Source organism: Ursus americanus, chromosome 1 (genome assembly GCF_024610735.1).
Source record: "Ursus americanus isolate L20-20 chromosome 1, mUrsAme1.1.p, whole genome shotgun sequence".
NCBI lineage: Eukaryota > Metazoa > Chordata > Mammalia > Carnivora > Ursidae > Ursus > Ursus americanus.
The window spans coordinates 80,134,910-80,162,542 of record NC_142127.1 but is presented as its reverse complement, the minus strand read 5'-3'; the positions used below and the strand labels follow the sequence as shown (position 1 = coordinate 80,162,542).

Genomic DNA, 27,633 nt, shown 5'->3' with positions numbered 1-27,633 from the left:
GGAATGGAATTTACTAGAATTTGGCATGCTCCCAGCCCTGGCTCTTGGCGGGGTGGCATCTTATTCTAGGATCATGGAGTCTTCTCTACACTGATTTTCTTCCAGGATGGACCCCATCCTTTTTTTGGTCCCTCCCACCAGTCAACTACCTTGTGTAGATTTCATCTCACGAAACTGTAAATGTTATTGTCTAATATGTTACTGTCTGACACCCCGTAATGTTACTAATATCTATTCTACAGCACAGTGCTAAATAGTTTTTGTCACTGTGGTTTTGAAATGAACCAGTAGAATACTTTTGTATTTGTGTGTCAGAGTTTCTCCTACTTCTTCCAGGAAGGCGGCACTGAATCATTTTCAGGACTTTTTTTTTTTTTAATTGAACTCTAATCAACATACAATATCCTGGTTTCACTTTTATATAACCTCATCTGTCATTGTTGGTCCAAGATTAAACAGATAGTATTTGCACTTTAGGCTTACATGACGCAAGGTGTGAAAAGACTTAGAATCAAAACAGCTTGCTGCAGCCCCAGAACGTTTACTGGAATTACCCATAACACAGCATGAAGCCAAAGGAGTTTTAAAAACACTCTCTCTTTCTTTCCATCGGGGCTTGTTCTAAGTTGTTGCTCACTGTCAGAGCTCCCTGCACATAGGGGGGCAGAGCACCTCTGGTGTGTAAGGAGGTAGCTTACCCATTCAGGTATGAATTTGCCTAACCAGACGGACTCTAAGCGCCTCCGGGTGGGGACAGAGTCTTCTCATTGCTTTAGGTCAGCACCTCCTTCTGTGCCTGGTCATTGACTTGAACAGAGTGAACCAAATTCAAAACACAGGACGCAAAAGACTGGAAGGAGAGGGCCAAGAGGAAGAGAGGGTAGGCATGCAAGACCTGGGCTAAAGATTGCATTCTTAAAATTCTTAAAAGTGAGGAATTTATTAAATCAGAGGCTGAGGATTTCTTCCAAGGAAGACATGGCAGAGTACAGAGATGATATGGGGCATACAGGAAACACATTCATTTTCCTCACCCTTTGGAGCTTCCTCTAGGAAGGGTGGGGTGGGGGATGGAACTCCTTCGCTGGAGTGTGGTGCGGTGGGTTGCAAAAACCCCTGGATCTCGCTTAGTGCTGTCCCTGACTCACTGTAAGTGATTAGTAAGTATTAGATATTTTTATCACCATATTTATCGTATCCAATCAAAAGATAGTTTTGTATCACTAAGAAAAAACTGCCAATTAAGCTATTACATGATGATTTCTTATCAAAATTGTTTTCTATTTATTGAAAAAGTTTTGACTGATTTAGACAGATTTTATAAATCATATTTCATCCTCAGGCCATATATAAAAAGGAACTGTTGCATGTTCAGAGTCTAATTCATCAGAATCACTTTCTGACTCAGAGACGTTGATTTCTGTGTTTTTTCCCCCACAATGTTTCTGTGATATTAAGTGTTGGAAATTAGAAATGCAGCACTCCTAGAGCGATCCTCTGCCAAATCCCAGATTTTCTTGCAAACCACTGCCACACCCTCTCCTTTTGCTGTTTCTATCTTTTCAGGAAGTGTCCACAGAGCATTCTCAGGCAACAACCAGATTCACACTCTTTCTTCGATTCCTGCACAACGCGTCCTAACTTCTTTCTTCCATGGTCTTCCCCACATTAGTTCGTGGTTAAGTCCTTTGTAGGAGTTGCTCAGGAGAGAATTCTTGGAGTCATCATTGCCTGTCCTCTGCTTTTTACACCCAACATCCAATCCCACCAAGATTTCAAATCCAGAACCTGGCTCCCATCTGCCTTCTTCCACTGCTGCTTCTCTAGCCTACGGCATCATCATCTTTCACCTATAATCACCTCCAACAGGTTTTTCTGCTTTTGTCTTGGCCCCGTTACAGGTCTATCGTCAACACGGTGGCCTGAACAAATCTTGCAAAACTAAGTTAGCTCTTGTCCCTCCTCTACCTGAAACCAAGCATTAGCTACGGGTTTCACTCAGAGTGAAAGCCAAAGTCTTTGCAGTGCTCCCCCTCCCCCGGCCCTGCATAATTGACGCTCCCTGCTTCACCCCCCTCTTCCCCTCCAGCTCCCTTCTGAGCACTTCCTCCAAACTCACTAGCCTCCTGGCTGGTTCTCAGTCTCACCAGGCATGTTCTCTTTGCCCTATCTTTCCTCTGCCTGGAAACTGCCTCCAGGATCTGTGGTTTAACTCCCTCACCTCCTTCAGGTTTTGCTCGTATTCTCACTGAAGCCTCCCTTGGCCACTTGAATTAATACTGCAACCCGAACTTCCCTCTGTACCCCAGTCCACCCTGCCTCCCTTAACACACCCCACATTTTCTTTTTCCATAGCATTTAGCAGTATTACATACTATAAAATTTACTTATTGATTATGGTGGATTGCTTATTGCCCTTCTCACAAGGGCAGGCATCTTTAATTTGTTCGCTGATGATTCCCAAGTGCCTAGAACAGTGCCTGAGAGGCACCCATTCAGTACTTGTTGAATTGCACTGAACTGTGATAATCCCATGACCAAGATCAGCGCTAGGAGCCATGGGAGTATATGGAAATGGCCCGCACTGAGCAGGTCAAGAAAGATTTTGTGAAGGAGCTGATGCCTGAGCTGAATTTGTTTCCCAAGAAACAGACTGAGGTAGCCGAAGGAATCATGAGAAGCAATGAAGTCACGGATGCGAAGTCCCCCCTTGGGCATTGTTTCAGGGGGAAATTCAGATTGGATACTACCTATGATTACCATTCAGAGCAAGGAAGTCAAATCCCATAGGCAATAAACTTTGTAAACAAATGTTTCAACAAAGCTTAGTTCTGTCTGGGTGTACCCCATTATTACCATGAGCACTGATAACATTTCACGGTCAAACTGCTTTGGCCAGGAATTCCAGTCTGACCAGCCTCAATCTTTGTTTTGGTCAGTAGAGTAGCCAGTAATGAAATGCTAAGGTTCTGCTAGCCAAAATAGTAGTTAAGGAAGTTTATAGTGATTATCTTTAGAAAGGAATGCAATGACATAGAGATTTTTCTCATTTGAGGCATTCTTTCAGTGCAGACCAGGGATTGTCCTTGGAGAGGGAGCCCTAGCTATTTCAGTACTTGGGACGAGACACAAATCCACTCTCAAATCAGCTTTGTAACTTACAATGTATGATTTATGTGTTCTTAACAATCTGTGCCATCTGGTGGCTTCCTATTAAATAATTATTCTTGATAATTAGATGTCAAGCTCAGTTGTTTCTAGCTGTTGGAGGAGTGTATGTGCTGTCAACGTGTAAATATAACACATTTTAGAATTGTACACTCTTTACAAAGTTTACCTGCGCCCTTTGAATTTCAGTAGGCAGATACAAGACCCTTTCCGCCTTCCCAATGTTGACTCTTTTCGTAGAATCACCTAAGCTCAGTCCCTGGGTGACACACATTAATCAATATGCATTATTAAAATGACTAAATTAAATAAATTTTGATCCAGAAGAAACAGTTTAAGCCTCAAGGTGTTGGGGAAACCGAGCTTAGTGTGCTTTTGTGTCTGTAAAATAAGTCTCATCATAGTACCTATATCAGTCTTTATGAGAATTAATATGTGTTACAGGAGCTAATATATGTAAGTCTTTGGCATATTTCTTTTCTAGTAAACTATTTTTTTAGAACAGTTTTAGATTACAGAAAAAGTAAGCAGACAGTACAGAGAATATACACCTGTATATCCACCCTTCGCCCCACCTTAAGCTCGGTTTCCCATTATTAACATCAAATATTAGTAGGTGCATTTGTTACAATCAATGAACCAATACTGATATGTTACTATTAAGTAAAGTGTGTAGCTTATTCAGATTTCCTGAGTATTTACCTAAGGTCTTTTTCTGCTTTAGGACCCATCCAGGATACTATATTATATCCAGTAATTGTGTCTCATTAGGCTCTCTTTGCTGTGACAATTTCTCTGGCTTTCTAGTTTTTGATGACCTTGACAGTTTTGAGGAATACTGGTCAAGTATACCGTAAAATGCCCCTCTACTGGAATTTGTCTTTGGCACATTTGAGGACTTACAAGAATGTTGGTTGTTATTATTATTATTATTACTACTTCAAATTCAGGTTAAAATGTGGAACAGAGGTGGGATGTTGGGAGGGATAGTTTTGCTGGATGTTCAGTATTTATTAATTATTATTTAATTTATTTAATTATCAGTTATTTTTTTTTTTTTTTTTTTTTAGATTTTATTTATGTGACAGAGAGACAGCCAGCGAGAGAGGGAACACAGCAGGGGGAGTGGGAGAGGAAGAAGCAGGCTCACAACGGAGGAGCCTGATGTGGGACTCGATCCCGGTACGCCGGGATCACGCCCTGAGCCGAAGGCAGACGCTTTAACGACTGCGCCACCCAGGCACCCCTAATTATCAGTTATTAATTTAATTATTATTAAATATTTTATATTTATTTGAGAGAGAGAGAGAGACAGCACTAGCAGGGCGAGGGCCAGAGAGAGAGGGAGAAGCAGGCTCCCCACTGAGTGTGGAACCTGGTGTGGGGCTCAAACCCAAGAAGCATTTGAAGTCAGATGCTTAACCAACCGAACCACCCAGGCAGCCCTAGATGCTCAGTATTTAAATGAAAGATTTATTTTGAGACTTGGTCAGTTTATCAGTGCTGAAAAACTGGACAGACTTGGTTTCCCTACATCCATCCTTCCATCTGTCCATTCGATCCAGTCGATATTCCCCAAGTCTCTGTTGTGAGGGTAGAAATGTGTTAGATGTTGAGGATTCAATGATAGAGATAACAAAACTCCCTCACAGAGCTTCTGGTCAAATAGGGAGACAGTTAATGAGCAACTAAAGAAATAATCTAAAAGATAGCTTATGACAAACAAGGAAAATAAAATATTTTTATAGTTAAGAATATCTCTGTAGGTGAAGGGAAGAAGGATTACTTTATGAGGATGGTGTATTAGTTAGGGCCAGATTTAACTGGGAGGGACAGAAAACTTTAAAAAAATGGAGGCATAAGCAAAATAGGGATTTCCTTGTCATGTTCAGGAAGTCAGGGAGTCAGATCAGCACTCAAGTGGCAGGCCCACAGAGTCAGGACCCTGGCTCCTTCCATCTTGTCGCTCTGCTGGGCGTGATTTCATTCCCTAGGAACATCTCATAGTCGAGGACAGTTTCTGGGGCTCCAGCCATCACATTTGAATTCCAGCCAACATGAAGGTGAGAGACAGACAAGGGAACACCCCTTTTCCCATTTTTGCTTATTTCTTGCTGACCAGAACTTAGTTGTGGCCTTACCCCACCATTTGACCTAGTATTTATCCAGGTGGCCAAATGTACCAGTTACCCATCCCAAGTGTTACTGCTATAGGACAGCAGTTCTAAATGCATCAGAATCACCTGCAAGACTTGCCGAAACCCAAGTTTCTCATTCAGTAAGAGGCAAGAATTTGCATTTCTAGCAGGCTCCCACGTGTTGCTGATACTGCTGGTCCAGGACCAGGCTTTGAGAACCACTACCCACCCTAGAAGAAGGGGAGCATGGATATTTGGGGAGTAGTCTCTGATTTGGAACATAATTTGGACTTTGCTCATTTACATGTTTGTGCTGAGACAGATTATGCTTTGTGAGGTCAAGTCTCTCATCTTCGATATGTCAGATCTGGAGAGCTATACACAATTTAGTCATTTTTGTACGAGGTTGGTATTTTGGTTATCTATTGCTATGTAACAAACTACCCCAAAACAAGCTTAAAGCATTCATTCATTTGCAATTTTGTAGGTCTGCCATTTGAGCAGGACTCAGTGCAGAAGGCTTGCCTCTCTTCTCCATGTGCGGGCCAGTTGTGACCAAGGCTGGAGGATGCAACATGGCTTCACTCACTCATCCGGGGCTGGGCACCTTGGCGCTCCTCTCGGAGACTCTTTCTAGCAGTATAGCCTGAACGTCCTTACTTGGAGGCTTTCTCATACCTTTGCAGATATAAAAGTTTATACACGAGGAGAACACAGTTTGGAATAAGTTCATCAACATTTTCTTGTTGGCCTTCTTTCGATACATGGCTATTTTGATTGAAAGTTGCGATCTCAAATTTTGAAAGTCAGTATTTAAAAAAATAATGTTCTCACATCCATACAATGTGAATTAATGCTCTAAAAGAGGGCAAGTTTATAGTGTATTTTTATACGTTGTGTTACTTAGGCTGAGGGTAAGAGACTCCTCTCCCTCCGCCCCCAATGAAATCTCTACAAGTGCTTGAAATTCCACCAGGAGGGATTATTTGTTCAAGCATTGCTCATTTTCACTGGATTCTTACGTAGCAAATGCTTCTGGGAAGGGAAGGGTGGAAGTAAGTAGCACTGTACTATGAATAATTTAGAAGAATAGTCTTCTCAGAGAATCCTGAGAATCCTGGATGCCTTTGGAAGAAGGGGGTGCTGAAGGCAGGAGCTTGGCCAGATGGGGGTGGGGGCTGAAGAATGGTTAAGATAGAGTTACCAAACCTCCATTTCTCTACCTCATACTGCCGCTTACTTAGGTGGCATGCATTAGGCTTACGTGATGTTAACATAACCGATTCCGTACCGACTTTTTATTGTGGAGAGAACATTTTGTTCCTATAATATGATATCATACATTCTTTGTGTGTGTGTGTTTTTTCCTAAACACTTCCCCACAAAGAGTATTTCTTTACCCCTAAAATAGCTCCAGCTGCCTGCGTGGAGATTTTTCTCTTATGATAACTTTGAGCTTTTGTGATTTTCCTTTGGAACAGACTCTCTCCTCCAGCCCTTCCCTCTCACCCTAGTTTCCAAGGTCCAGAAGACAGTGCTGGCGTTCTTCTGGCGCTCTGAACTCGCCGGTCCACTGTGGGAAAATTCCGGCTGGGGCGGAGACGTGCTGCTGGCTCTCCAGGTGTTGAATGGACCGCAGAGGGGAGCTGCCCCGCAGCCTGTGTTTTCCTTGTTTGAATAGCAAGCTTATTTCTGTCTTTGATTTCCTTAAGGGCACTGGGTCTCTCCTTTTCACGTCTGCCTTCACCCAGTGAAAACTAATCCAACTCAGAAGCCCCGAAGAGTTATATTCTCGGGAGCTGCCTTTGTTCGAGGAGCTAATACAGTGCAGAGCTGTGGTTTTATTATTCCTGCAGAAAGCCAGAGCCTGTTCCCTGCTTCAGATGAAAAGCTCTGTGACTAACAGGATTCTTTCTTCGTAGCTTTCTGTTTTTGGGTTACATTTCTCCCATTAGCTGCCAGGTTGTTTCACAACATTTCTCCCGGCTGAAGTGATTTATCACACAGAGTGAAGGAGAAGTGGGGACTGTCTGCTTTCCTTTGACCCCCTGACAGCAGGGCTTCTACTCCTGCAATCAGCACAGGCCCACAGCCCGTTACTTAGGGGGTGTGGGCCGAGCAAAGGAAACCTGACTCACAGCTGTTACCGTTCTGGAGAAGTCCCGGGATAGGGGCGGTGAGCCAGTTGGGGTGCAGCCTGCCTCCTGGTTCTCCCTCCTAAAGCCAAAGGCTCTTGGAAGACAAGCCTTGGTTTTGCAGCCAAACTAGAGATGGAGGTCCTTCTGCTGTAGTCCTGGGAATCTACTCCCTATGGATTTTACAGTTAGCTGGCGGCTGCTGTCATGAGAGTGACCAGGATTCTCTCTCTTTTAAGCCTCCGTGTAGGCTCCCACCCCCAACTCCCTAAGCCGGTTGGCAGGATCCCAGGGGATACCCACAGGCTATTGAAGACCCCTCTTGTTTGAGTGTCCTGTGTTGCTCTCCTTAGTCCCTCTTTTCTTCCCAACCACTTCATAGAGACAAGCATATTTTTTTGAAAATAAGTGGCAGTCGGGCAAATCCAATTAGTAGCTTAGTGTCATGACAGTAGCTGAAGAACCAGGCGATAAAGACACTCTAGTCTTGACAGTTTGCAGAGGTCCACATGAAAAACAGGTGAGCCATGGGCAATGAATGAACTGGACAAAAGTGCTCATTTGCTCACGAGGTGGCCCAAGTGGATGTCAACAGATGCAGAACAAATGTAAATACCATCCCTGGTATCCTTTTGGGGAAATCTGTGCTGATGGGTCCTCCAGCCTCCAGCCTCTGTGCACAGGCTCCAGGGAACACCTAGAACCACCCCAGTGTCCGCTCAGTGTGCTCTAAACGTGTAACCAGGACAAGAGAAACCATGCTGAGAATTTGAAATAGAGGGAATTTGATGCAGGTAAGTGTTTACCCGGGAGACAAAGAGCTGAGGAGCCAGACAATGGACGGTGAGATAACCTGAAGAATGGGAACAGCTAGAAGCCACCGCTCCTACTTCTAAGCTGGAGGTCAAGGGCGGGGGGGGGGGGGGGGGGGCGCAGGGAGGTGCTTTTTCACTAAGGAGGAGGAGGCCTGAGGGGCCTGTGGTGGAAAACCACTGTGCGAGTCTGTCTGCTGAAAGCTGGAGCCAGAGAGGAGATACCAGAGACACTGCCTTAGGCAGAGAGGGAGGGGGCGAAGTTCCCTGGGAAACACGGCTCACAAGGGTCAGTCTCCTGAGACCCGACCCAGCGCAGGGCAGCAGAGATAAGGGCTGGTGCAGGCAAGGAGCCCTGTGTGTGTGTGTGTGTGTGTGTGTGTGTGTGTGTGTGTCTGTCTGTGTGTCTGTGTGTCTGTGCGAGAGGGGCGGGAGGAGATCAGAATCAAGTCTCCCTGGGAGACACCTAGTGTCTGCAGTGCCAGGAGGGACTCCTGGCTGTCCTGACTCCTGCTATATAGTTCTCGCTAGGAATGCGGGGCACATGGATGTATGCATTTATTCAAGAATCACTGAACTATAATATTTAAATTGTACCTCAATAAAATGTAAAAATACACACACACAAAGACTATTAGGCTCTGGAGTCACACTGTCTGTTTGCTACTAGCTAGCTGTTCCAGACTGAACTGTTTCCCCTCCTCCCACCTCCCAAATTCGTATGTTGAAGCCTTAACTCCCGGTGTCAGTGCATTGGGAGATAGGGCCTTTAAGAAGGGCACTAAGGATAAGTGAGGTTATGAGGGTGGGTCCCTAATCTCATAAGACTAGTGTCCTTGTAAGAAGAGAAAGAGAAACCAGAGATCTTTCTTTCTCTGCACAAAGGAAAGGCTGTGTGAGGACAGCAAGAAGGCAGCCATCTGCAAGTCAGGAAGAGAGGCTTCACCAGAAACCAACCCTGCCAAGCACCGTGATCTTGGTTTTTGAGCCTTTAAAATGCTGAGAAAATAAATTTTTGTTTTTAAATCACCCAGTCTGTGGTATTCACTACAGCAGCCTGAGCTGACTAATAGACTAGCTGTGTGACTTTGAGCAAATCACACAACTTCTGTCTACCTTATTGCTTCATCCGAAAAATGGAGATAACGAAGTTCCCTCCTCACAGGATTTTGGGGACAATTAAGTGAGATAAGATTTCAGAGCACTCAGCATGAATTATCACGTGTAGCTCTTACTCTTCATACCCCTGCATTTTTGCCTCAGTCTCCCTGCCTGGAATTCTGGGTCTCACCTCTCCTCAGATGCTGTCTCCAGCCCCCTAGCCTCACACAAGACCTTGCCTCTCCCTGTGTCCTCTTCCTGGCATCCTCCAGCTGACATTTGGGGTCCTGTTGGCATTGCTCAGACTGTCACCTGCCTTTCCTTTAGCTGTCTGTGCTCCACTTGCTGACACCCTCTCCACCCTGAGAATGTCATGTCCCTACAACTATGTGCTTTAGTGCATTCGTCAAGTGGCTTGTGGCTGAGCCAGCTGTATTGGTTTCCCATGACCCTGTCCTTTCTGGTCCTGGCTGCATCCCACCAGCCCGGGTGCTTGGGTTGGCCCAGCATACTTCCTACCTCCCGCAGCTCTCCAGGCCACTTGCACAGACTCATGGAGCTATGGCAGCCCCAGATTTCTTTTTTTTTTTTCTTTTAAATTTTTATTTTTTTAAATGTTATTCATTTGAGAGAGAGAGAGAATGAGTGAGAAAGCACGAGCCTGGAGAGGGAGAAGCAGACCCCCTGCTGAGCAGGGAGCCCAACGCAGGGCTTGATCCCAGGAGCCTGGGATCATGACCTGAGCCGAAGGCAGATGCTCAACTGACTGAGCCACCCAGGCAGCCCAGCTCTAGGCTTTTCTGTCTAGAAATGCATTGGGCTGGAAAGGGGTGAGTGGATGAGCTTGCTTTAGTATGTAGCAAAATGCTCTTTCATGTTTTTTTTTTTTTTTAACTTACATTGTGGACTTATTTGGGGGTGGATTTGGGGAGAAATAATGAAAATTATGAATGTTTGTAGAGTTGGGGGGTATGGTAACAGGCAGATTGGAGACAACTTCCAAGCATCAGTCCCTTACTGGGCACATTGTTGCGAGTTTTATGTGGTATTAGAATCCATGGTTGTCTGTGTGAGGTTTGTTGGGTCATTTGTAAGCAGTGGTTTTCAGGTGTGCAGTGAATCATGTCTATTAGTTTCCAATAACCTTATATCTCAAATTTAACAGCGCAAACCAACACACGTATTATCTCACAGTTTCTGAAGTTTTTAGTCTTTTAAAATTGCACAAATGATACAAGCTGGTAATAACAAGTTTAAACACTGAGAAGTTTCTAAAGCAAAAATGATAACATATGCCCTTATTCCCCTGTATTCTAACTCTCCTGGAGAAATGATTACTGGTCGCTGTGAGTACATCTACACACATTTTTTGCAGGATTAGATGAACATACGCTCATAGGATACATTCTCCCCCCCCCTTTTTTTGAAGCAAGAATGAGCTCACACTTCAATTAGGTGGGACTTCTGTTTGCAAGTGATAGAAACTCTGCATCAACCATTTTTGGCAAAAAGAGGAATTTACTGGCAGAAGAATTTAAACCACAGGACTCAATGTCTCTGTCTTTCTCTCTGCTTCTCACAGACCAGCATTCTCTACAAGCTGGAACTCGGGTCACCAGAGGCTGCCTGGCTCCCAATGCCAGGCTTCCCCACGTAGAGGGCTTACCCCTTGCCTTTAGCTCTAAATAAAGCATTCCCAAGAAGGACGTTGACTGGCCGTGAGTATCATTTAAAGTACTTTTGGCTGCAAATAACATAAACCCCAACTGCGAGTGACTTAATAGAGATTTGTTCTTTTCATGGAACACGATGTCTACAGGTACACAGTTGTTCTGGAACCCAGGGACGCCATGCTTCTTCATGCACCCGTTTCTTGGCCATTCTCTTGGTACTCCCCTCAGGGTTGCAAGGTGGGTACTAGAGCTCTACACAGCACATTCTCATCTGACAGTGTCTTTCTTTACCTGGCCTCTCTCTGAAGCAAAACCCAAGACACAGGCTATTGTGCAGTGGCCTGGAGAGGTGATGGCAGGAAGCAGAAGTAAGGACTGAGGGAGTGAATCTGGGAGAGAGGGACAGCCAACATAAGGAAGCTTTACTGAGTGGGATGGGGCTGTGGGCGTCCTGCTAGCACCTTCTTAGGGGCCTTATGAAATCTATCTCAGGACCGTCTGCTGGGGGACAACGAGGGAAACATCCCTCTGTCAGCATCTTCTCTCCTCCCCTAACTAAACAATATGACAATGACATGTTTTCCAGTCAGTGTGTGTGTATATGGTATACTCAGTTTGTAGCCGCATTGTTATACAGATGGGCCACACTTGTCTAGTCTATTATTGGGAATTCAGACTGTAGTCCTGGTTTTATATCAAGTTGTCACAAACGTTGAAAGGAGCATGGCTTCCCTCCCCTCCTCCCGGTCCCAGAACTGAGGGACTTTTATCCCATTTCAAGGCTTTGGCACATTGAAAAATATAGCAATATTTCATCTTGCCAAAACATAAGTATTTCACACTAACCTATTCAGAGCAAAAATAGAAAAGAGGTAAAAATAGCTTCTGAGTAGCCAAATAGATGTCAAAGAGTTACAAATTCCGGCTGGACCGGGCAGCCCTGTGGGTGATGTCACTCTGGTTTGGGCTGAAATCTCACACACTTGCAAGAGAGAGCTTTCTTAGGAGCCTGTTTAACCTCATTTTACTTACAATTCTAACTAGCTTGGTATCCTAGTTACTATTTCCACAAATGAGAAGGGGAAGGAAGCTGCTAAAGGAAGCCACACTGCCAACTCAAATCAAAAAAGGGACCACTGGCGGCAACAAAAACAAAACAGCAGAAACAATACCGCAAAACCTTTTAAAAAATGTCCCAAACATGCAAAAGAATACTGATATTCTGCTACCATGGAACAGGAAAATAATGGAGGCTCCCAGCCAGAAAGAATTGTTACAATCACATTCAGAGTCCTCTTGACAAGGCATGGAAATGAAGAATTTATTTTATGCTGTTGTATCTTTTCATGCAGTATTGATTCAGTATGATTGTTCTTTTTGCGCAATATTTTGGAGAGATTTCCCAATATGTAGGTTTCAAATGATGAAAAAAGTTGATTCTAAAATCTCTGGGGAACATCAGTGTCCAAACAACTGGTTTCCATGGAGTTTTAGCCACAAAATCTCCTCCAGCAAACTGGTTGGGTAACCATAGAGTGATTTCTCTACCTCTCTGCGTAAGGGGGGGATGTTGACCAGCCTCCTCCTCTAATTCAGGCCAGCAGTGCTCCATTTCGTGAGTGCCCTGGGACAGTCACTAGCCATCCTTGTACAGTGGTGGGTTAAGGTTGGTAGGCAAATGTGGAGACTTGTATCCATCCTCCTAGAAATTTTCCAGAAATGTTTGGGGTGAGCTGGAATAGAGGGGGCAAGAAAATAATTTTTTTTTTTCAGGAAGAAAGGAATTTGGGAACTTTTTCTACAGAAGTTCTGTATATGACAAAATGTCATTCCTTTCTTGCTTAGTTTGCTTAATTAGTAAATTGCTATATTCCAGCTGTGGCATCAGTTAACCAGGATATTAGTGTGTTTGTGAGTGTGTGTGCTTGTGTGTGCACCCGCTCACTTGAAATTGGCTTATAGCATTGAATAGAGAATTTTTTTTTTTTTTGCTTTGTTCCAGAATCTTGTTACTTATTGCTATTATTACTGGCATCAATGTTACCACTCCATTTTGTCCATTCACTGTTATTTCTTCCTTTGTTCTTCCTGGTTTTTGTTTTGTTTTGTTTTACATGTTGCGGTAGACAAAAGAATGTCCCCCCAAAAAGATACATGTCCTAATCACCAGGAACAGTGTATATGTTGTATTACATGGTGAGAGGGTTTAAGGTTGCAGGTGGAATTAAAATTGCTAATCAGCTGGCCTTAAAAGAATGAGATTATCCTGGATTACCTGGTAGGCCAAATGTAATCACAAGGTTCTTTAAGGGAGCAAGGCAGAGGCAAAAAAGAAAAAGAGAAATGGCACTGTGAGAAAGACCTGCCTTTGATGACTTTGAAGATGGAAGGGACTCACCAGTTAAGGAAAGTACAGCCTCTAGCAGCTGGAACAGGCGAGAAAAATAGAATCTCTTCTACAGCCTCCAGAAAGGAATGCAGCCCTGCCAAAACCTTGCTTAGCCCAGTGAGACCCACTTTGAACTTCTGGCTTCCAGAACTCTGAGATAATAAATTTATGCTGTTTTAAGCCACGGAGTTTGTGGCAATTTGTTCCAGCAGCGGTAGAAAAAGGAATACACATTTAAGACATATTTATGAAGTGTTTACTATGTGCTCACCCTTGTGTATGGGGAGAAGATATAAAAGTAATGTCAACGTTGTCACACCTTCTCACAAGTGATTGATGGTTCAGAAGATGAAATAAGGCTTTATTTCTGTTATACAGACCTTTAGCTGTCATTGCGTAATGCTCCTAGTTGCACAGGTAACTTGATGAATCTTATCACCCACATTTATTAGTGCCCTTTCTCTGCTAGAAGCTGCGTGTGCAATGATAAGGGAGATAGAGTGATGAACAGTTACTTAATATAACCAAGAAGAATTCTTCCTCTCTGCTACAACACAATCTGCTCCTCCTGCCATCGTTTTCTAATCTCCCAATTCCCCAAACTCCAGATCTACAAAATAGCTGGAGCAGAGGTTTTCACCCAGCAGTGTATGTAGTTGTTGTGGTGGGTGTGAAGGGGCAGCTGAAAATACAATGCCTAGACCAGCCCCTGGAGATTCTGGCTCAGTAGTCTGAAGAAGCGTTTGGCTATAGGTTTTTTTTTGGGTGAAAGCTCCCAATGTAATTCTTTACCTTGCTTTAGAGAGTGAGAGAAATATAACACTAATGGTCTACAAAAGAAATTACTTGTTAAATGTTTTTTTTGTTGTTGTTGTTGTTATCATATAGGTGGAACCATGTTATTTAATTACAATGTGATGCAATTATAAATTCCCAACAAGAGAGTCATTCAAAATCTGCATTTGGGAATTAACAAAGCACACTCCTGAATAATTCATTTTGGGGATGAAGAGGGAGTCAGGGTGAAATTGCAAAATATTCAGAATGAAACCACAGTGGTAATGGTATGCATCAAAAACCATAGAAAGCAGCCAAAGTGACATTCAGAGGGAAATGTATAGCCTACAGGTGATTAGAAAACAAGAAAGCTTGAACATAAAGTACCCAGCTTAAGAAGATACAAAAGGCACAACAAAAATTAATCCTAAAGAGTGGGTGAGTTTGCAGAAGATTACATATAAAAGCAAAATTAATGAAGCAAAATAATCTCAGTGGCATTGGTTAATGAGACCCAAATTTGTTCTTTAAAAAAATGAATAAAACATGCTTTGGTTATGATAAATAAATGGTAGCAGTAATAGTAGCAGTGGTGGTACTGGTTGTAGCAATAAGCATCTATAATGCTCTGTGTCATGTGCTTCCCTACATTTCTGGACCCTCTTTCCCGTGAGTGACATGCTGGCCGCTGAACTGGCAGCACAGCCACATTGTGCAATGCTGAGCCAAAGCATTTAAGAGCCTCTGTTTGATCCTCCTGCTCCCTCTCTTCCCCTCCCTTTGATGTTGTGCGGTTGAAAGCCAGGTGCCGAGATAGCGAAGCCATTCCATGGAAGCAGCCTGGGTGACTGTCCAGGATGACTGACATCCCCAAATGAAGGACAGATGCTCTGGGGAATTGCTCAATTGACATGGCCCTCTGTGTGAGCAAGAAATTAAACTCTGTTGGCTAAGTCACTGACTCATGTTTTAATGTAGCACAGCCTGGCTCATCCTGACTAATTCATGTTTCATAAAATGTGGCCTTTCTAGAGGATCTCTCGGTTGTTTGATAAATGCCCATAACGTAGCCAATGTATTATGAACGTGTAAGTGCAGGGAGCGAGTGGGAAAGGAGGGAGAAGCTGAGCTCTTCAAAGTTAATTATTTTTCCTGTTTGTTGCCAGACAAATGTACCTGATGTCTCAATCAGTTACCAAGACCTACCGGCCCAGGTTGTTTGTGTCCACAAATACACGTCTACCTCAAATCCTGTAGAAGGGAGGGTTTCCGGGCACCTCCTTTACTGTTTTCTGTTTAGAATATTTCTTTTTATTTGTTCATTCACTGTTGCTTTAGGAAGATAGTAAAACTCAGCGTCAGCTCTTTTGTGGATTTCTAACTCCAATGGACTATTCATGTGATTTATCACGATTAAGTCATTGCAGCATTTTTTTCACCAAAATGCGAGCATGGAAACAAAACGCAACCAACAGGTCTCTGCATTAAATGACCTATAACTGAATTAGAGCTGATTTTGCTGCTCATTCTCATGTTCAGAGTGCAATAGAGCAAGCCGTTCATTCCCATTCATTGAAACACTAGTTCCATTTTATTTGTACAGGAATGTTTTAAAGGATCATATTTCTACAATGTATGGAATATTGAAGCATGCAGTGGTTTGGCATATGAAGTCAGCTTGTCTGAGTTCATATCCCAACTCCACCACCTTACTAGCTAGGTGAACTTGGGCATTGTTTAACCACTTTGAGCCTCAGTTTCCCTTTCTGTAGAATGGGAGTAACAAGAGTTACCACCATCTCAAGGGGTTGTGGTGGGGATTAGAAGTGATACTCTACGGAAGCTGCTCAACAGGTGTTGTCTGGATGCTGGTGGTGGCGATGGTGAGGCTCATGACTGAGCAGGTCTGAGAGTAGTCTGGCCACACAGGGCTGGCACTCACAGGCTGCTCTGCCTCTTACTGCCTGTGTATCTTTGAGCCACTTACCCTCTCTCATTTTCAATTTTCTCACATATGAATGAGGATAATTATAGTTATCTGGTACTCCTGTTGGGAAGATTAAGTCAGATAGAGTATTACAAATAGTGTTTAGCTCAGAGACGGGTACACAAGGCACTCAACAAATGACAGCTATTATTATGAAAACCAGAAATTGGAAAACTGCTATTTAGTTTACCTAGATAGCACAAATATCTTTCAAAACAATATTCTGTGTCAGCCCGCTCTTCCACTCCTTCCTGTGGCCTTAAACAGCACTATTATTATCCTCTGAATTACAGGTCAGATTCTGATACCAAGAATTCCTGTATGCTCTCTGATATTTTTTTGTTTTTTTATTTTTTAATATCTTGATTTCATGAAGTTTCACACCTGGAAACTTGAAAATCTTTTTGTTGCTGTTATGCAGATTTGACTCATCCCTGCTGGGTTTAACTCAGAGTCTGCATTTTTGTTTTTCTGCTTTTTTCTCCTTTCTTCCTCTTTCTTTTTTTTTTTTTTTAAAGATTTTATTTATTTATTCAACAGAGATAGAGACAGCCAGCGAGAGAGGGAACACAAGCAGGGGGAGTGGGAGAGGAAGAAGCAGGCTCATAGCAGAGGAGCCTGTTGTGGGGCTCGATCCCATAACGCCGGGATCACACCCTGAGCTGAAGGCAGACGCTTAACCACTGTGCCACCCAGGCGCCCCCTTCCTCTTTCTGTCAGTCTTCCTTCTGGTCCTCCCTCCTTGGCTTCTTCCCTTCCTTCTTTATAATTAGATAGACCTCCAAACTGTAATCCTGGAAACTCCCAGCAGCACAAAGGAGTAGATCTGTTCTGTGGAAGAGCAACACTGAGAAAGTGACGTCGAAGCTAACACTGACCTTTTTTGGATACCAGATGTCCATTTAATGGTCATCTACTTAGCCAGGCAGAGGCCACCATGGCTTCTATGGCTTTTGCTCTCATTTCTGCTTAAACTTTACATTCTCCAAATGCACTATTCATTTCAGATTGCAAACATTTCATAATTTTTAACCTATTTTTCTTTCTTCAATGCTACCATAAGCGTATTGGCTCCCAACTTTCTCTCTTGCTTACTAATTTTGTCCTTAAAGAAGATGGCAATCAAAATCCCATGTCATCTTGCAAAGTAACTCAACAGTATAAAAGGGTATTGCTTTTGGGTCAAATCCTGGCCACACAGGGGAAAGTGTTCTAGGCAAAGCCAACAATTTCTTCCTCAGATTCCGAGACTGTATTTGTTTGTTTGTTTGTTTGTTTGGCACCAAGCTGCAGGGGAAATTGAGTTATCTAGATTGTCTCCAAGAAAGAAGATTCCCACTTTCTGAAAATGGTGTATTTTATTTCTGGAGAAGAAAAAGTACCCCTGGCGTTGATGCTAATTTAATAGTAACAGCTATTGTGTGGGGCTTATTATCTTTTCTCTGAAGAGGGGAGGGTCATGGTGAGGTTTGAGGAACTGGGGAGAGAATCCTTTCTTCAGGCACATCTGACAAGGCTCCTAGAAGAACAATGGTGGGAGAAGCAAGGGCAGGTTTGTGGTCAGCACCCTTGGCCCTTCTGGGGAGTGGGGGCACAGTCGTGCACTTCCATTTTGAGGGGGCAAGATGGCACAATGGCGAAGAGTACAGGCTCTGGAGGCAGACCTAGCCAGCTCCCAGGGCCAGCTCTCTCATTTGCTAGTTGTATGACCTTGTCTAAATGGCTGAAGTTTCACCAAGCCGTGGTTTCCTCATCAGTGAACGTGGGGCACCAATGGTAGCTTTCCTTTGGGGCTGTCATGAGGATTGAGAGCGCGCATGGAGAGCATTTCACACAGTGCCAGGCATGTGGGGAACTCAGTAAATGTTTAGTATTGTAGCGGCTGTTTTCGGATTACTATTATGTTATTATCCTTATTAAATTCTACAATTTAATAATTTAGTTGAGGAATGACAGTTTTTTCCCCTCTTTCAAGCAGTCATGTGATCCTTGACATCTACCCCTGGCTTTAAAACAGGCTTATTTAAAATGGCTTATTCCTTCTTCCGTGTTTTCTGTTTGACTATAAAGAGGATAAGCCATCCTCTTTCCTTCCTTCTCACTCTTTTTTCTTATCTGTTTGAATACAATAAAACACCTCACCTACTGTGGGTTTCCCTGTAAGCCGTGTAGACATCAGAGAAAAGTGGTTGCTTGCTCCTGTCGTTTGAAACGTGGACTTGACTGCAGCGGATCCCTGCTGATGAGAAAGAGTTCTAGAACTCTTGGGGCCTGATTGCGTGGGTTTAAAGGACTTGGACTCTGGGTCTCACTAGGGGTGATATCATTTTTGGAGCCTGGGGACTTTGACAAGCCGTTTTTGGTCTGGTTTCAGGGGACTCCCCAGACATCTGTGTGACCTTCCTGGAGGCCTCTTCCTCCCTGGTTAATTATGTGCCAGGATGTGAGAGGAGGGTCATCTCTGCCCCCCCCCCCCGGCTTTTGTCAGCTACACAGAAGCTGGGAGAAGTAAATATCAGCCTCTGGCTGAAACCGAGAGGTGGCAAGGAGACAGAGGTCTGGAGACAGACACGGGCAAGTGAGTCCTGAAGCCGTAGGGCTGGGATATTTTGGCTGAAATGACCTGTGACGGCTTTATCACTTCATTTTGTGTTTGTGGATATGTTTCTTTACTTACAGGAGTGCTTTCACACTGAGGAGAGAAACGCAGCCTTTTCCTCCCTGTGTTCTCCTTTACTCTCACATGGCTATCCCATTTGCGACGCCTCTGACGCTTCTAGTCACCAGATGTGTGATCCCAGCAGAAATTCTCTGATACTAGTGGTGTTCTACAGTTGAGCTCAGTTTGGACGTTGCTTACCTAGAATCAGGGTCGGATCCCACAGGTCAAAGGCTCAGTCAGGAGACGGCCCCATATCAGATGCAGATCCTAGGTCCCCCGGTTGCCCACAACTTCTCCCTGATTGGCTAGAAAGTGAACGTTCCCATGACCCCCTCCTCAGGTTCAATTAGTTTGCTAGGGCGCTTTACAGAACTCAGGGAAACACGCTTCCCAGTTTATTAAACAATGTGATGAAGGAAACAGATGAAGAGCCAGGTGAAGAGATACATAGGGCGAGGTCAGGGAAGGTCCCAAACCCAGGAGCTTCTGTTCCCACGGAGCTGGGGCGTGTCACCCTCCGGGACACGGATGCGCTCACCAGCCTGGAAGCTCCCTGAACCCCACATTATTGGGATTTTAGGATGACATTATGAGACAAGATCAGTGATTAAGTCCATTTCGAGCCCTTCTCCCTCCTCAAGAGAATGGAGGGTGGGGGTATGGAGCTGAAAATTCCAAGTTTCTAATCATGGCTTGTCTTTCCTGTGACCACCCTTCATCCAGGAGATATCCAGGAGGCCACCCGGATTTCATCTCATGAGAACAAAAGGCATTCCTACACCCAGGAAATTACAGGGGTTTAGGAGCTCCATGCCAGTCACTGGGGGCATAGACCCACATATATTTTCCATTACCTTGCATGCACATGTCAACGGGCATGATCCTCGACAACCTTTTGAGGGAGGCCAGGGTGGTCCCGCTGCTATTTGACAGAGAAGAAAAAGGAATGCTTTCCCTAATACGTTTTCCTAACGAGTGGCAACGTGTTTCCCATTCCAAGTGTAGAATGTTTTTGGCCGGGCTGACCTTATTCCTAGGTAAAGACTATGGTATGGCCTTAGGCTCATTGGGAAAATCTCCAGGCACCAAATTACTTCTACTTTTCTGCAGTGATTTTCTGAAATTCTATTATTTCACGTCACTCATACATTTGATTGAATCAGCACCACTCGAACCCCACCTTCAAAATGCAGACTCCCGAGCAGGGGGAGGTAAGTCGTACATGGTAAATCAGTTTGCCAAATTCACGTCTTTCTTGGCATTCAGCTGAGTTCAGGGTGGTTAGGGATGGGAATGTTGACGGCAGATGGGGAGAAGGAGCCTCTGCATTTTCAAGCACTGTCTGAGAAGAGCAGACCTCAGAGGGCGTCTTGGTTTTCCATTGCTGTGTAAGAATGACCGCAACCTTAGTCGCTTAAAATAACACACATTTATTATCTTGCAGTTTCTGGAGGTTAGGCGTCAGGACGTGGCTAAGCTGGGTGCTCTGCTTGGGGTCTTACAAAGGTACGAGCAGAATGCTGGCTGGGCTGCGTTCTTTCCTGGAACTTGGGATCTTCTTCCAAGCTCACACGGCTGGAAGTTGGCAGAATTCAGTTCCTTGTGGTCACAGAACTGAGCCCCTCGGTTCCTAGAGACAGCCTGTAGCTCCCTGCTGCATGGCTCTCTCCACTGCTATGCTGCAGCTCACAACATGGCAACTCGCTTCTTCAAGGCCAACCACAGATTTTCTCTCTTGAGTCTCTGAGGTGGAGTGTTTGTGTAATGTCATCAAGGGAGTGACGTTATGAGATTTCACCTGAAATTCTGGATCTTTCAGCGAAGATGGGCCCACATCCTCACTGGGAAACAGCTGGTGGGTGAGTAGCCGCTGCCCCCTTGGACGTGGAAGGATCTCTTTCGTTTCCCAGAGTCCCCGCCTTCCACCAATGCTGCGCATGCTCAGCAGCAATCTGTTTTAGTCCTGCCGTGTGCCCTCGGGTCTATTGTGGGCTTTTGAGTTTGTGACCCGAGATTCTCATCTGAAGAGGCTGAGGAAATGTTTGACTCCAGGAAATGGAATAAGGAGGCTGTGGTTGAAGACAGGGGGTGGGGCTGAAGCCAACATGGCTCCACACCCTCTCCTGTGTCGAATTATAAAATCAAGAAAGTGGGACTGAACAAATCTGGGGTCTATTCCTGGTTCTGCTCTCACGTGGATGGATTTTGGTCTATAATTTAGTCTTTCTGAGCCTCAGCTTCCTCACCTGGAAAGCCTCCCTTTCCCCAGAATTTCTGATTCAATTAGGCTTGGGTTGGAGCCTAAGAATCTGTAATTTTGACAAGTGCCCAAGGTGACTCAGTGGTCAGGCCAGTTTGCAGGATGAGTCCATTCACAACTGGATATTAGCCAGCAGCTAAGGGATCAGAAAATAAGAGCCAGTATTTTTTTGGAGAAAGTCATTGACAGTTGGGGCTTAACTAAGCAGGCTAGTTTTCAGGGAAATATTCCAGTTCCAGAAAGAATACTCCTGGGAAAAAAATAGAAAAATAGAAGTTGAGAATCTGGGAAATTGAGTCAGAAACCGAACCATATAAACCAGGGTGTCATGGGGTGGGGGTGGGGGGGTGGAAGTGTGTATGGAGTACACTGGGTCCCCGCCTGCCAGCCTCCTTCCCAGGCTGGCTTCCTACAGTTCATAGTTGCTTGCTGCAGGGACTGACAACTTGTATCTTATATCTCAAAATAGTTTGTAAGCTACTGATGGGGCAGGGCTACCCAGCCCAGCCAAAAGCAGGGGCTCCGTAATTGCTGGTTGAATAAGCAAATCAATAAAAAGTAAACATTTGCCAGGGTCTGCTGCTTGGCACTCTCTCATTCCGAATCCCTCTGAACCTCTCTGAGAACACTGAGAGATGTTCTCCTCTGTCTCTCAGCAAACTCCTTCTATTGAACTGAGTACAATCTATAGAGAGATTATAGTTAACAAGGGGCCCAATTTAGAGAAAATCTTTTATTTCCAGCCAAGAACAAATCAAGTGCCTCTAATGTCCTGGTTTGAAAATACAAAGCTCTAATTTGTCAAATGAAAAAAAATCCTTTTGGTTTCTGAGTTTTGAATTCTGAAACACATTTTCTCAACCAAGGGGATTTTTAGTAACTTACAGGTGCAGAAAGTCTCACTGTAGGCAAACGTGGGTTTTATCATTACACGATCATGTTCGAAAATATGAGAATTTTGAGTATTCTAATACAACTGCTGATTGTTACAAAGCTTTGTGATTAAAAGAAAATGAGATTTATCAAACTGTGCACTTTAATATTGTTGGTCAATCATATCTCACTAAAGGTGTAAAAATAAGAAGACATGAAGTGTAGAAGGATACTTGTGCTTTATGAAGTCCTGCTGAGGGTAAGACTTTCCTTCCCTTAAAATATATTTTGGTCAACTAATTCATATATTTTTGGTCCTATCTCTTTTTAACACACAACATTGGTTTGGTTTAATAACCCAAGAGAGCCTTTAAATATTTCATAGCTGATGGTCCTGATGAAAACTTAACTCATATCAAAGTTATTTCTTATTTATGGGCTTCTGAGGGCATCCATAGTGCTCCACGAAGCATGGGAAAGACATGTTTACGCTCTGGGCCTTCTGTGAGTACTTAGCATTTAGAAAGCAGTGACAGGTATGAGCGTGAGTGGCTTTGTGAGTTATTTGGGGTGATAGCCTCCTGGGAGGAATGACATGCTGTCCTACTTGGGGGAAAATGATTATATGGGTATGGGCACCAGTCACAGCATTTGGAGTCGTTTTTCTAGAAGTGGTGATGAGCATTTAAGGGACAGAAGTGTTGGGGAGGGTAGATGGGGAAAAGAAAGGCATTTGAAATGAGGGAAACAATGTGACCAAGGCACAAAGGCGATGTATCCAGGGTATTTATGGGCGTATTTGGGGACTAGAATTTAATGGGGCTGGGTAACGTGGTGAGCCTGGATTATGAAGGCTCTGGAGAGGCAGGCCTTGCAATTTTAGCAAATGGAAATAGGAGGTTTTCTTTTTTCTTTCTTTCTTTCTTTCTTTCTTTCTTTCTTTCTTTCTTTCTTCCTTTCTTTCTTTCTTTCTTTCGAGAGAAAGCATGCACGAGCTGGGGGGTGGGGGTGGGGGTGGTGGTGGAGGGGCAGAGGAAGAGGGAGAGAGAGAATCTCAAGGAGACTCCCCACTGAGCGTGGAGCCCAAAGTGGGGCTCCATCTTACGAGCCTGAGATCATGACCTGAGCTGAAATCAAGAGTTGGATGCTTAACAGACTGAGCCACCCAGGCACCCCGGAAATAGGTTTTCTATTGAAGGCTTCTGAGGACACAAATGCTATATCAGTAATAAATTTTTTATTGAAGGGTTACTATGTACAGATAGTGGTGTAAGTGCTCTTGTGTATACTGACTCACAGCAACCCTGTGATGTAAACACTCTTTTCAGTGTCTCATTTTTTAAGTGAGGAAACCGGGCACAGGAAAGTGGCTGTGGTAGGATTTGAACTCAGGCTGTTTGGCTCCAGAGCAAACGCACTTAATCGGTAGGCTGTCTAGTACTCCTCAATGTGGTAAGTGGGTATTTAAGAAAGGTTTCTCTGGTGGTGATGTTCAGAGTTAATTGCAAGGAAAAAATAGCGTGGTGATGAGCAACGCAGCTAGGAGGCTACGGCAATAATTCTAGGCGTACCGGAAGCCATTCACATCTCTGCTTCCGACCTCTCCATTGCTTGACTTCATCCATCCCTACTAGTCCTATGCTGATTCCAGACACCATTATTTTCTGCCTCCTCTTTGCTCTTCTGCAATCCATTCTCCAGTCTGTAGTCAGAGGGTCCTCGTAAAGGGCAAAGCTGAGCGGTCGCTCCCTTGATTAAACCTTCCATGTAAAATGTCAACCCTTCATGAGCTGGCTCTCATTTTCTCCTCCAGCCCCATTTCCAGGCACCTGTGTCCTTTCACACCAATAAAAGTTAGCTGTTATTATTACCCCGTCACACCCCACTTGTCACACCATTGTATTTGCTGAATGAAGAAAGTCAGTGAGTAGGAAGTGGGATTAAGAGATGGATATGAATTAAGAGGCAGATGTCTGATTTAACACTTCCTCCCCACCTATGGGCCTGGGGCAAAGAAATCCAGAGGAAAAGGATTTACCTTTCTATTCCTAGGCCTTAGGAATCTTGCTTTTCTGACCCCATCTGGCAAATACTGTGTCTTTTAGCACTGCCCTTTTGGAGGGTCTGTTTCCAGGCCTGTCTCCCGTGCATGTCCCTTGGCTCCTCACTCTGCTGCCCAGAAGCTTGGGGGCTGGCCACGCTTACTGCACACAACTCCAGCTGTAGGAAGCTGGCCTCAGAGCCCCGCCCCTCTGCTGCCTTGGGGAAGGGCATTCAGATCATTTCAAGGGAAAAAGAAAGGATGATTCAAAGATGAGTAGATAGTTTCAAGATGGCTGACTCAGAGAATGATGAGGAGAAGAAAGCTGAAGGGGTGAAGAGGAGGAGAGTGACTGTGCCAGTGAAGGGCAGGGGGCCTCTACAGACAGCGGGGCTTGGCTTCAATGCAGTGCCTGACCTCAGGCATGCCCCCCAACCACCCCCAGCCTCAGCTCACTCTCCCTCTCTGGGGGCAATCACAGCACCTGCTTTACAGGAGTATGGAGAAGGTGAAAGGAAAACTGGCCCTGGAGCACTCAGCATGGTGGCCCAGGGCAGGAAGCATCCTCTAAAAGTCAGCAGGGATTAGTTTAAGTGGGAAGTGACAACAAAAGTGTGTGCTCTATACCAGCACCTTCCAAACTTCCTGGTCTCAGGAGGGCCCCTTTATATTCTTAAACATTACTCAGAACTTGAAAGAGTTTTGTTTATATGTATATTTAGTAATACTTAACACATTGGAAATTAAAACCTGAGAATATTTAAAATATTTATTAATTATTAATTAATTATTAAAATATTTTTTAATTCATGTAAGAACAATAACAAATGCATTATATGTTACCATAGTTTTTAAAATGAGAAATAATCATTTTTTTCCAAGGTTAAAGTACGTGGAAGAGTGGCATTGCTTTAGACTTTTGCCCATCTCCTGGTGTCTTTTTTAATAGAGGACAGCTGGGTGATCACACTATCTGCTGTGCCTTCTCATGTCATGGGACTTCTGGAGAATTCCACCGCACGTTTCTCAGAGAACAAGAGTAAACAAGGCAGATAACATCTTGGTGTTCTTAGGAAATAGTCGTAACCTCAGTGACTGTCTGAAAGAGTCCCAGGGACCTTTCAGGGTTCCCAGAACACACTTTGAGAACCACTGACCTAAAAGAGCATTTTGAAAAAACAAAAACAAAAAACGCTTTATCAATTTGTGACTAAAGATCATGCCAAGAATGAGATCGTGTATCATTGCCATCGCATGGGCACAAACTGAAGAGTCTGACAACATCAAGTGTGTCTGAGGGTGTGGAACATCTGGAACTCTCGGCCCCAGGCAGCAGGGGTATACATCGGTTCAACCACTTTATTCGACGTTACCATAATCGACTCTATTCATACTCCTACTACCCAGCTATTCCACTTCCGAGGAGAACTGAGGAACAAATTATGCTATCTTTATAGAATAGAATAGTGCAATTAACTGCTACAATGAATAGTAACAGGAATGGAATACAGGTAACCCTTGAAAAACATGGTTTGGACTGTGCAGGTCCACTTATAAGCAGATTTTTTTCAATCAATACGGAACAGTACTGTAACTATATTTTCTCTTCCTTATAATTTTTAGTAACAGTTTTTTCTCTAGCTTACTTTATTGTGAGAATACAGTATGTAACACATACACAAAATACGTGTTAATCTACTGTTTATGCTCGGTAAGTCTTCGGGTCAGTGATAGGCTATTAGCAGTTATGTTTTTGAGGAGTCAGATGTATATGTAGATTTTCAACTGTGCGGGGCGTTGGCCCCCCCAGGTTGTTCAAGGGTCAACTCTGCTATAATAATAGTAATGTGATATATTCCCATGATAGAATGCTACTATTAAACATAAATTCATTAGAGACACGTTAATATGAATAAATCTCAGAAACAATGTTGAGCAAAACTGAGTAAAAGAGATGCAAGCCCAGAGTACCATTTATGTACGGTTTGAAAATATGCAAACAAAACCATATGTGACTGGGGCGCCTGGTGGCTCAGTCGGTTAAGTGTCTACCTTCCACTCAGGTCATGATCTCAGGGTCCTGGGATCGAGCCCCAGATCAGGTTCCCTGCTCAGCGGGGAGTCTGCTTCTCTCTCTCCCTCTGCCCCTCCCCCTACTTGTTCTCTTTCTCTCTCAGATAAATAAATAAAATCTTTTAAAAACCCAAAAACCTGTATGTTACTGATGGATACATACATATGTAGTGAAAGTATACAATCAGGCATGGCATGAGAAGCACCAAATTCAGGGCAGTGATCACCCCTGAAGAATGAGGGAAAGGCAATGACATCGGGGGGAGGGAGTTTTGGTAGGATTAACTATATCTATAATGTTTTAATTTATCTATTTTTAAAATCTGAATTAAAAAAATAAAGTTCCGTTTAAGCAATTATTTGCTGGGAAAGAGAATATGGCAAGAAAATGAGGCCATGACAATAAAAATTGAAACTCTCTGTAAAAAGCCTGTGGACAGTGTCCCCCAATTCCTTCACTCACGTTGACTGTGTGGACAGGGTCCAGGGAGGGGCTGCTGAGTTCCAAAGGCTCATTTGTGGTTCATTCTTTGGCACTTACCGTGGATTTTCCCATAGAAACAGTTAAGCCAGTTGCCTACATGCCCAGATGAGGCTGGTCTGCCCGGCCCCAGAAACCTGTTAACGTCACAGCCTGCCTGACCAAGGGAAGGAGACGAGCAGGGCTGAGAAGCAGTTCCCTTGGAAAGTTTGCTGTGGCTTGGACAGCCAGGAACAGATCCTCCCCTGGCAGCCTCGCCCTGACCCTCACTCTACCTCCCTTCCAGCCCTGTGTTAGGGTAGGGGATTCTCACATTTCCGAGCCCTTCAGGGTTGGCGTGGCAGGATCCCTGTTTGGCAGGGCAGTCTGGGGTATGTATTTCTGTGGGCGGACGGTCTGCGATTTGGAGGCCAGGAGATTGGGGGGGGGGGGGGCAGACCTTCCAGCCCACACCTCTGAGTTGAGACAGCTCTTTAGCCCCATCATCTTCAGAGTCATCACTCACTGATTTTTTGCCAAGACCTTTTTGATTTCCTCTTTACTGCCAGCCTGGTTGCTCCTGGCCTGAGATTCTCTCCTCTGTTCTACAGAGGAAAGAGCCTCCTGAGGCTTGCCGTACAGTAGACACGCGGCTGCTGGTGACTTCAGAATTTTCTTATAGGCAGGCTTAGGGGTGTTGATTTGGTTGGAAAGAAGGGTTTGAAGCTGTATTTATGTACCATTTTACATAAGATGGAGCTAATATTCGTTGTCCCTAGTCAATAGGGTGGGGGCTGATGGAGAGATGAAGGTTGAGGCCAAAATACCATCCCCCAACCCCCAGTCTTCCTACCCAACTCAACAGAAGTCAATTCTCCTTCTTGCCTTCCTCCACTCTTCTCAATGTCTGACGTGAGCACTCAGCTTAGCGATTTGGGGGGAAGGGGAGAGACCAAAAATAAAAGGCAAAAGGAAAGTCAAGAATTCTTTAAGAGGAGCGCCTGGAGCTGATGAAGTGCACGACTCTTGACCTCAAGGTTATGAGTTTGAGCCCCATGTTGGGCGTGGAGCCTACTTAAAAAAA

General features: G+C 44.2%; 2 long non-coding RNA genes across 2 annotated transcripts in view; both read left to right on the top strand.

The window, feature by feature from the left end:
• LOC148110807 (uncharacterized) overlaps positions 1-13,161 on the top strand; it is a 28,353-nt gene extending 15,192 nt beyond the window's left edge. Inside the window, exons 2-3 of the long non-coding RNA XR_015724817.1 lie at positions 10,937-11,072; positions 11,174-13,161. This is a non-coding gene — a long non-coding RNA (uncharacterized LOC148110807). The remainder of the gene's footprint in view (positions 1-10,936; positions 11,073-11,173) is intronic.
• A 3,093-nt stretch (positions 13,162-16,254) lies between these two features.
• LOC148110806 (uncharacterized) lies at positions 16,255-26,333 on the top strand. Its single transcript, XR_015724816.1, has 3 exons — positions 16,255-20,701; positions 22,172-22,234; positions 24,899-26,333. It is a non-coding gene; the product is annotated as an uncharacterized LOC148110806 (long non-coding RNA).
• The last annotated feature ends 1,300 nt before the right edge of the window (positions 26,334-27,633 follow it).